This window comes from Callithrix jacchus, chromosome 19, assembly GCF_049354715.1.
Source record: "Callithrix jacchus isolate 240 chromosome 19, calJac240_pri, whole genome shotgun sequence".
NCBI classification, from domain to species: domain Eukaryota; kingdom Metazoa; phylum Chordata; class Mammalia; order Primates; family Cebidae; genus Callithrix; species Callithrix jacchus.
Genome location: NC_133520.1, coordinates 42,498,068 through 42,507,684, shown reverse-complemented (window position 1 = coordinate 42,507,684; position 9,617 = coordinate 42,498,068). Strand labels below are relative to the sequence as shown.

The following is a 9,617-nucleotide window of genomic DNA, read 5'->3' as shown; positions in this document are numbered from 1 at the left end:
AAACTGATAAATTCTTATGAATAACCTGGACAGGAGCCACCCATAACATTCTACAGGCAACTAAAATTAAATTGCTGTTATTACATAACCATGAAAGTAAGCAAGAGGTATTCACTGTACCTGGTTTGTTTGGGTTTTACAGAGCAAAAATTCTGTTTCTGGGGACTAGTGATAAATCCAATCTGTAAAACTACCTGAAAGGACATGAGCGGAGACCTAAACAACAGCAGGCTATTATTTAAGTTGCAGCAGCTCAATGAATGCCTTTGGGTCCTTATGATACATACTCAGATAAGATTTTAGAAGTGTCTGCAACTCATACTTAAACAGACTGGAACTTACTGCAAAAAGTCCATGAATGCTGTTCAGCAGCAACTACTGGGATCGTGGACCAGACAAGAAAGTACAGAACACATCATTAGAGAGGTGATTTGTTACTGGGCATTAACTGAAACTGTTTTAATGACTGAAGGACATAACATAATCCTAAAACCTAAAATACCACGTCTTGGGTAATGGCAGAGAAACACTCTAACAAGTACCCAGAAGAGTTTCCTAATGAAATGAAAGTGGCTTAACAGGAATGCACTGAGGAAGAAGACACTTATCATATTCAGTAGAAGAAACCCTTTTTTTTTTTGAGACAGGGTCTCACTTTGTGTCACCCAGGCTGAGTACAGTGGGGCAATCACAACTTATTGCAGGCTCAACCTCCCAGACTCAAGCAATCCTGCATCTCACCCAACTAAGTAGCTGGGACTACCAGGTACATGCCACTGCATCTGGCTAATTTTTTTTTTTTTTTTTGGTAGAGATGGGATCTTGCTGTGTTATCCAGGCTGATTTTGAACTCCTGGACTCTAGCGATTCTTCTGCCTAAGCCTCCTTAAGTGTTGAGAATACAGCCATGAGTCACTTGCTCAGCCTCCTCTTTTCTTCCAAACCAACTTTGGAACAATCTGAGAAGCTATCAGATCCTATTGCCACATCCTACTTTTCAAATGTTAGTGTCTTACAAAGAGCTCTCACTGACCACCAAATGTGGCTTGCTTTACAGATGGATGGCAGTTCAAAGGTGATCAGCCAGCCTCCTGTTTAGAAGGCTGTCACACCGTGCTCGCTTCAGCAGCACATATACTAAAATTGGAACGATACAGAGAAGATTAGCTGGGCCCCTGCGCAAGGATGACATGCAAATTCGTGAAGCGTTCCATATCAAAAAAAAAGGCTATCACACCATGACTGACTGATATGAAACTGACTGAAGATGTTAAGAACAAATCAGCTCAAGGGGCTCAACTGTACACTGTGTTCCTTGCAATGACGGAAGAACTAAACAAGCATAAAAGCCCTGATGTGTAGATGTACACCCATGAATGGGCTATGGCCATTTACCTGGTCATATGGTGAGGATGAGAGACATTAAAAACCTAGACTAATAAACTATGTGCCAGGTGTGATAGCTCATGCCTGTAATCCCAGCACTTTGGGAGGTGGAAACAGGTGAATCATCTGAGGTCAGAAGTTCGAGACCAGTCTGACCAACATGGTGAAATCCCATCTATACTAAATACAAAAAGTTAGCCAGGTATGGTGGCACATGCCTGTAATCCCAGCTACTTGGGAGGCTGAGGCAGGAGAATCTCTTGAACCTGGGAGACAGAGGTTGCAGTGAGCTGAGATTGCACCATTGTACTCCAGCCTGAGCAACAAGAGCGAAACTCCATCTCAAAAAAATAAAGAAATAATAAATGGATTATTAATGAGGCAATGGCTCTATGAGAATCACTGAGAATTTAAGGGGTACATTAAAGTAGAATATGTTGATGAAAGAACATCAAAAGAACTTTCTTTAGGATCAGGAGATGAATGGAACCAGCAAGTGGATGTCCCAGCATGCTTGTTTGAGGTGGCTATCTGGATCTCCAAAATGAGCAGATATGGGAGACATGCAGCAATGCAGAGATGGGCTAACAACTGATGTATTCCTCTTGTACCCTCTGATGCACAAAATTCTATTAAGAGCCATCCTGTCTGCCAGAAAGGGAGAAAGAGACTGCAGATGACTATGGTGTACATTCCCCATAAAAAAGTCCCCACACTCCCATACACCATTGGCAAGTACACTACACTACTGCCATTATATCCAGGAGGCTATAAATGGTCATTCTTAGAAATAGACATTTACAGTGGATTGAGCTTTGCATACCCAGTGGGAGATACAAAAGTTCAAAATATTGTAAGATGACTGGAACAGAAGATACTGCACCCCCACCAAGTTACACGTCATCAGACCAAAAAATATACTTTATAGTCCATAGTATCCAAAAACAAGCAAAGAGGTTATCATATCAAATAGACATATCATGTTAGATAACATCCTCAGAATAACAACCTGATAGAGAACAGGAATGGGAAATAGAAACATTTGTCTAAACAAATGTATGTTTCACAAATGTATGCTCACACTCTACCTGAGGAGGGCTAAGGGAAGGTCCCCACTCCATAGACTTCTCCACCTTTCTGGACGTGGGGAAGTGGGTATGGAGGAGCACGATGTTATCACTATACAGTTCTTAGCTACATGACCTCAACTTTCCTTTTTCCTATATAATGCAGTGGTCCTGGGAGCAGGAAGACAACTGTGGATGCCCAAAGCAGGAATGATCCCTAAGCAAAAAACTCTAATTAGACTTTTAAACCATAATTCCATAACTCCTAAGGGTCTAATGAGATGGACTGTGCCTTAACCCCATGTGGAGTTGACTGGGAATGCAGGTGCACTGCCTAGTAGTCAGAGGAGTCCGCCAGCTCTGTAACCACCTAACTCAACCCGGAAAGAATATGAATAAACTGAGGAAAAGGCACTTTAGTAGACTACTACTGCTGCAGGCCATCTGGTGCAGACATCCCTTCTGAAGGTGGAAAAGTTCACATACTGGGTACCTGACTGTATTCGTTTCCTGTGGCCTCTACAACAAAATATCATCAAAACTTGATGGCTTAAAACAACAAAAATTTGGCCAGTCGCAGTAGCTCAGGCCTGTAATCCCAGCACATTGGAAGGCCGAGGTGGGCAGATCATCTGAGGTCGGGAGTTCGAGACCAGCCTGACCAACACAGAGAAACCCTGTCTCTACTAAAAATACAAATTTAGCCAGGAATGGTGGTGCATCCCTGTAATCCCACCTACTTGGGAGGCTAAGGTAAGAGAACCGCTTGAACCCTGGAGGTTACGGTGAGCAGAGATCACACCATTGTACTCCAGCCTGGACAACAAGCGTGAAACTCTGCCTCAAAAAATATATATATATATTTCTCATAGTTCTGGAGACCAGAAGTATAAAATCAAGACTGGCAGAGACATAATCCCTCCAGAGGCTCTGAAGAATACATTCTATGCCTTTCTCCTAATTTCTTAAAGCTGCTGGTCGTCTTTGGCATTCCTTGGTTTGAAGTCACATTAGTCCAACCTCTGCCACCTTTATATTACCTTCTCCTCCGTGTAAGTGAAATCTCTATCCGCCTCACTCCAATAAGGATGTCTTCTCATTAGATTTAGGTCCCTCCCAGATAATCAAGGATGATCTACTAAGATTCTTAATTCTATCTGCATAACTATATATGCATATACTCTTTTTCCAAATAAAGCAAGAGTAATACGTTCCAGGGAATCGGATGTGAACATATTATTTTGGGGGCCACCATTCAACCCACTACAGCTCATCCCATCCCAACATTCACCCCATCCCAATATCCCCAAAAGTATCAACCAACAGAGTATCAACTCTAAGTCTGAAATCTCATTTAAATATCATCAGCTTGAAAGTCCCAAGTGTTAGAGATTCTGTATATAATCCATCCTGGGACTAAATTCCTCTACATCTATGGACCTCTCACACTGGAAAACGTGTAATCTGCTTCTAAAATACAAGGGTAGGAAAGGCATAGGATAGCTATTCCCACTCAGAAAGGAAGAAAAGGAAGAAATAAAGAGATCACTGATTCTAAGCAAGTTCTAAACCAAGCCGGGGAAATTCTATTATATTTCAAGGTCTGTAACTAATCCTCAGTAATTTGTATTTCTGTTCTCTAGGCCCATGATGGCTCCATCAACTTCTGCCTTTGCAGCCTGATGGCTCCATCGCCTTCTGTCTCTGGCCTCCAATTCATTCTCGCTTTTTTTTTTTTTAAACTATAACATGCTTTCAGCTGACGTCTATCAACTATAGCATTTCTTTTACACTGACAAGGTTTATAACAACATTTTAAGTCTGTTCTATAACTATACTTAAGTCTTTGGTGCTTTGTCTATTGATAAATTCTAAAGACTAAACACCATTTTGGTGTTTGTGACGGTATAAGTAAATGAGTATTATTCATGGGACAACCAAATAGTATGGTCAGACCTGTAATGAAGGAAAGGTTTCTTCTCTACATCAATAAACCTGAGCTTCTCAAAAAACAATGTTTCATGTCTCAACCAAATCACCTTTTTTTTTTTTTAAATACAGGCATACCTTGAAGATACTTCAGGTTTTGTTCCAAACCACCACAACAAAATGAGTATTGCAATAAAATGAGTCACACTAACTTTGTGGTGTCCCAGTGCACAGAAATGTTATGTTTACACTATACTGTAAATGTGTAACAGCATTATGTCTGAAGATATGTACGTACCTTAATTTAAAAATACTTCATTGCCTAAAGAGGCTAAGGGTCATCTGAGCCTTCAGCAAGTTATCTTTTTGCTGGTGGAAGGTCTTGTCCTGATGTTGATGGCTGCTGAGTGAGCAGGGTGGCAGCTGCAAAAGTTGGAAGTGGCTGTGGCAATCTCTTTTTGTTCTTTTTGAGACAGAATCTTGCTCTGTCACCCAAGCTGGAGTGCAGTGGCACGATCTTGGCATTCCAGCAATTCTTCTGCCTCAGCCTACCAAGTAGCTGGGATGACAGGTGCCCTCCATCAGGCTCAGCTAATTTTTGTATTTTTAGTAGAGACAGGGTTTTTCCATGTTGGCCAGGCTGGTCTCAAACTGCAGACCTCAAGTGATGTCCCTGCCTTGGCCTCCCAAAGTGCTGGGATTACAGGCATGAGTCACCATACCCGGCATGGCAATTTCTTAAAATGAAAAAAACAACGAAGTTTGCCATATTGACTTTTTCTTCCATGAAAGGTTTCTCTTTCACATGCCATGCTGCTTACCCACAGCACAACTTTCTTCACAATTGGAGTAAGTCCTTTCACAACCTGCCACTGCTTTATCAACCAAGTTTATGTAATACTCTAAATGCTTTACTGTTATTTCAGCAATGCTCATGGCATCTTCTCAAAGACTAGATTCTATCTCAAGAAACCAGTTTATTTGCGCATCCATAAGAAGCAACTCCTCGTTTGCTCATGTTTTATCATAAGGCTGATAAAATTCAGTCCTATCTTCAGGCTTCACTCCTAATTCCAGTTCTCTTACTGTTTCTAACATATCTGCAATTACTTCCTCCACTGGAGTCTTGAACCCCTCAAACTCATCCATGAAGAATGGAATCAACCTCTTACATACCCCTATTAATGTTGATATTCTGACCTCTTTCCATGAAGTCTGAATGTTTTTCAAGGCACTTAGGAATGGTGAATCTTTCCCAGAAAATTTTCAATTACCTTTCCCCAGATCCATCAGCAGAGGAATTACTACCTATGACAGCTATAACCTTACAAAGTATATTTCTTAAATTATAAGACTTGAAAGTTAAAATAATGAGCTGTAGAACTGACACTGAGTTGGCAGGCATGAAAAGAACATTCATCTCCTTGTGTATCTCCATCAGAGCTTTTTCATATCTGGTGCACCGTCAATGAGCAATAATGTTTAAAAAGGAATTTTTCTGAGCAGGTCTCCACAATGGGCCTAAAATATTCAGTAGACCATACTGTAAGCAGATGTGCTGTCATCCAAGCTTTGCTGCTCCACTGATGGAGCATAGGCAGGGTAGAGGTACCATAATTCTTAAGGGCCCTATGTTTTTGAAATGGTAAAGGAGCACTGGCTTCAACTTGGCAGTAGCATTAGCCACAACCAAGAGAGTCAATGTGCCCTTGGAAGTTTTAAGCCAGGCACTGACTTCTCCTTTTTGGCTAGCCATATGCAGAAAGCTGAAACTGAACCCCTTCCTTAATACCTTGTACAAAAGTTAACTCAAAATGGATTAAAGATTTAAACATAAGATGCAACACCATAAAAACCCTAGAAGAAAACCTAGGCAAATACCATTCAGGACATAGGCATGAGCAAGGACTTCATGACTAAAACACCAAAAGCAATGGCAACAAAAGCCAAAATAGACAAATGGGATCTAATTAAACTTAAAAACTTCTGCACAGCAAAATAAACTATCATTAGAGTGAACCGGCAACCAACAGAATGGAAAACAATTTTTGCAACCTAACCACCTAACAAAGGGCTAATATCCAGAATCTACAAAGAACTTAAACAAATTTACAAGAAAAACATCAAAAAGTAGGTGAAGGATATGAACAGACACTTTTCTGTTATAAGGAGACATTTATGCAGCCAACAAATATATGAAAAAATGCTCATCATCACTGGTCATTAGAGAAACGCAAATCAAAACCACATTGAGATACCATCTCACACAAGTTAGAACGGCAATCATTAAAAAATCTGGAGACAGAGAAAGATCCAATATGGCCCTTTTAGGAGAAGCTCAGGATTGCAGCTCCCAGTCAAAGTGCAGAGGGTGAGTGGACGCCACATTTTCAGACGGATCTTTATTGCCCACAAACCAGGAGATTCCTAGGTGGAGGAGCCCTATGGGTCACTGGCACGGCTGTTCTGCTGTTGCCATGGCGTGGAGGCTCTCCATATAAAATACACTGGTCTGGTTGCCCTTTTAAGCTGGCCAGGAGATTCCCGGGCAGCGCCGTTGTTTCAGCCGGCGCAGTGGGTCGCCACACGGGAAATCACACAGATCCCAGTGCTCTTTCAGCAGGCGACTGGAACACCTAGGAGAGAGTCAACCGTTCAACTTAAAAAAAAAAAAAAAAAAGGCTCAGAGGTAGGGAGCCAGGTGATCAGGCACGGCGGGTCCCACCCCCACAAAAACAAACAAAAAAAACCCAGCAATTAGAAACGCTTCGGGTTGAGAGTTTCATGGCAAGCATAGCTGAACCCAGGATGGTGCAGCTCTGTGGGAGAGGGGCGTCTGCCATTAACAAGGCACTCCACCCCTACGGAGGTAGTCCGCCATTGCTGAGGCAGCTTGCTGTTGCTGAGGCAAACCACCATTGCTGAGGCAACCCACAATAACAGAGAGTGTCTGCCATTACAGAGGTGGGCCACCATTGCGAGGCAGTTCTAACCACACCCATATAAACAGGACTACAGGGAAGCTCAATAGCAGCAGTGCAGAGCTCAGCAAAGCCTCTGCAGGCAGACAGTGACTAGGCTGCCTCCTTGCTGGGCAAGGCAGCCCTGGGGGAAAAAAAAAAACAAAACGCAGTAGCACAACGGACACTCATAAATAAAGCCCTAACTCCCTGGGACAGAGCACCTGGGGAAAAAAAGGCGGTTTATGAGTTCTGCTGCAGCAGACTTAAACATACCTGCCTAGCAGATCTGAAAGAACAACGGAGCTCACAGCTCAACATTTGAGCTCCTATAAAGAACAGACTGTCTCCTCAAGCAACTCCCTGACCCCCGTATATCCAAAGAGTCACCTCACAAAGACTGATCAGACTGACATTTGGCGGTCATCATTCTGGGACAAAGATAGCAGAAGAAAAAACTGGTAGCAACCCTTACTGTTCTGCAGCTGCTGCAGGTGATCCTCAGGCAAGCAGGGCCTGAAGTGGACCTCAGCAGTCCTACAGCAGAGGGGCCGACTGTTAGAAGGAAAACTAAGAAAGAGAAATAACTTCATCATCAACAACCTGGACATCCACTCAGAGACCCAATCTGAAAATCAGCAACTACACAGACGACAGATGGATAAATCCACAAAGATGGGAAGAAACCAGCACCAAAAGGAGGAAAACACCCTGAAACCAGAACACCTCTCCTCCTCCAAGGGATCACAATTCCTCACTAGCAAGGGAACAAAGCTGGATGGAGAATGAGTGTGATGAAATGACAGAGTCAGAATTCAGAAGGTGGGTAATGAGAAACTTCTGTGAGCTAAAAGAACATGTTCTAACTCAATGCAAAGAAACTAAGAACCTTGAAAAAAATTTGATGAAATAACAAGAATGGACAACTTAGAGAGGAATATGAGTGAATTGATGGAGCCGAAAAACACAAGAGAACTTCACGAAGCATGCACAAGTTTCAACAGCCGAATTGACCAAGCAAAAGAAAGGATATCAGAAGTAGAAGATCAACTCAGTAAAATAAAACGAGAAGGCAAGATTAGAGAAAAAAGCACAAAAGGGAATGAACAAAGTCTCCAAGAAATGTAGGACTATGTGAAGAAACCTAATCTACATTCGAAAGCTGTACCTGAATGTGAAAAAGAGAATGAATCCAAGCTGGAAAATACTCTTCAGGATATTATCCAGGAAAATTTCCCCAACCTAGCAAGGCAGGCCAATATTCAAGTCCAGGAAATACAGAGAACACCACAAAGATATTCCTCAAGAAGAGCAACCCTAAGACACACAATCGTCAGATTCACCAGGGTTGAAATGAAGGAGAAAATGCTAAGGGCAACCAGAGAAAAAGGTTGGGTTACCCACAAAGGGAAGCCCATCAGACAGAGCAGATCTCTTGGCAGAAACCCAAGCCAGAAGAGAGTGGGGGCAAATATTCAACATCCTTAAAGAAAAGAACTTTCAACCCAGAATTTCATATCCAGCCAAACTGAGCTTCAGAAGTGAAGGAAAAATAAAATCCTTTGCGAACAAGCAAGTACTCGGAGATTTTGTCACCACCAGGCCTGCTTTACAAGAGCTCCTGAAAGAGGCACTACACATAGAAAGGAACAACCAGTACCAGCCACTGCAAAAACATACCAAATGCTAAAGAGCGTCAACAGAATGAAGAATCTGCATCAACTAACGGGCAAAACAGCCAGCTAGCATCAAAATGGCAGTATCAAATTCACATATAACAATATTAACCCTAAATGTAAATGGGCTAAATGCACCAGTCAAAAGACACAGACTGGCAAATCGGATAAAAAGCCAAAACCCATCGGTGTGCTGTATCCAGGAAACCCATCTCACATGCAAGGATACACAAAGACTCAAAATAAAGGGATGGAGGAAGATTTATCAAGCAAATGGAGAGCAAAAAAAAAAGCAGGAGTTGCAATTCTCGTCTCTGATAAAATAGACTTTAAAGCAACAAAGATCAAAAGAGACAAAGAAGGACATTACATAATGGTAAAAGGATCGATACAACAAGAAGAGCTAATGATCCTAAATATATATGGACCCAATACAGAAGCACCCAGATACATAAGGCAAGTTTTTCAAGACTTCCAAAGAGACTTAGACTCCCACACAATAATAGTGGGAGACTTTAACACTCCACGGTCAATATTAGACAGATCAACCAGACAGAAAATTAACAAGGAGATCCAGGACCTGAACACAGACCTGGAAC

The 9,617-nt window shown here is 42.0% G+C and overlaps 1 protein-coding gene and 1 non-coding gene across 16 annotated transcripts in view; one reads left to right on the top strand and one right to left on the bottom strand.

Annotated features, from left to right (window-relative positions):
• The window catches only part of AKT3 (AKT serine/threonine kinase 3), a 343,677-nt gene that overhangs the window by 131,274 nt on the left and 202,786 nt on the right, over positions 1 to 9,617 (bottom strand). The window lies entirely within an intron of this gene.
• LOC118149568 (U6 spliceosomal RNA) lies at positions 1,114 to 1,220 on the top strand. Its single transcript, XR_004737146.1, has one exon. It is a non-coding gene; the product is annotated as a U6 spliceosomal RNA (small nuclear RNA).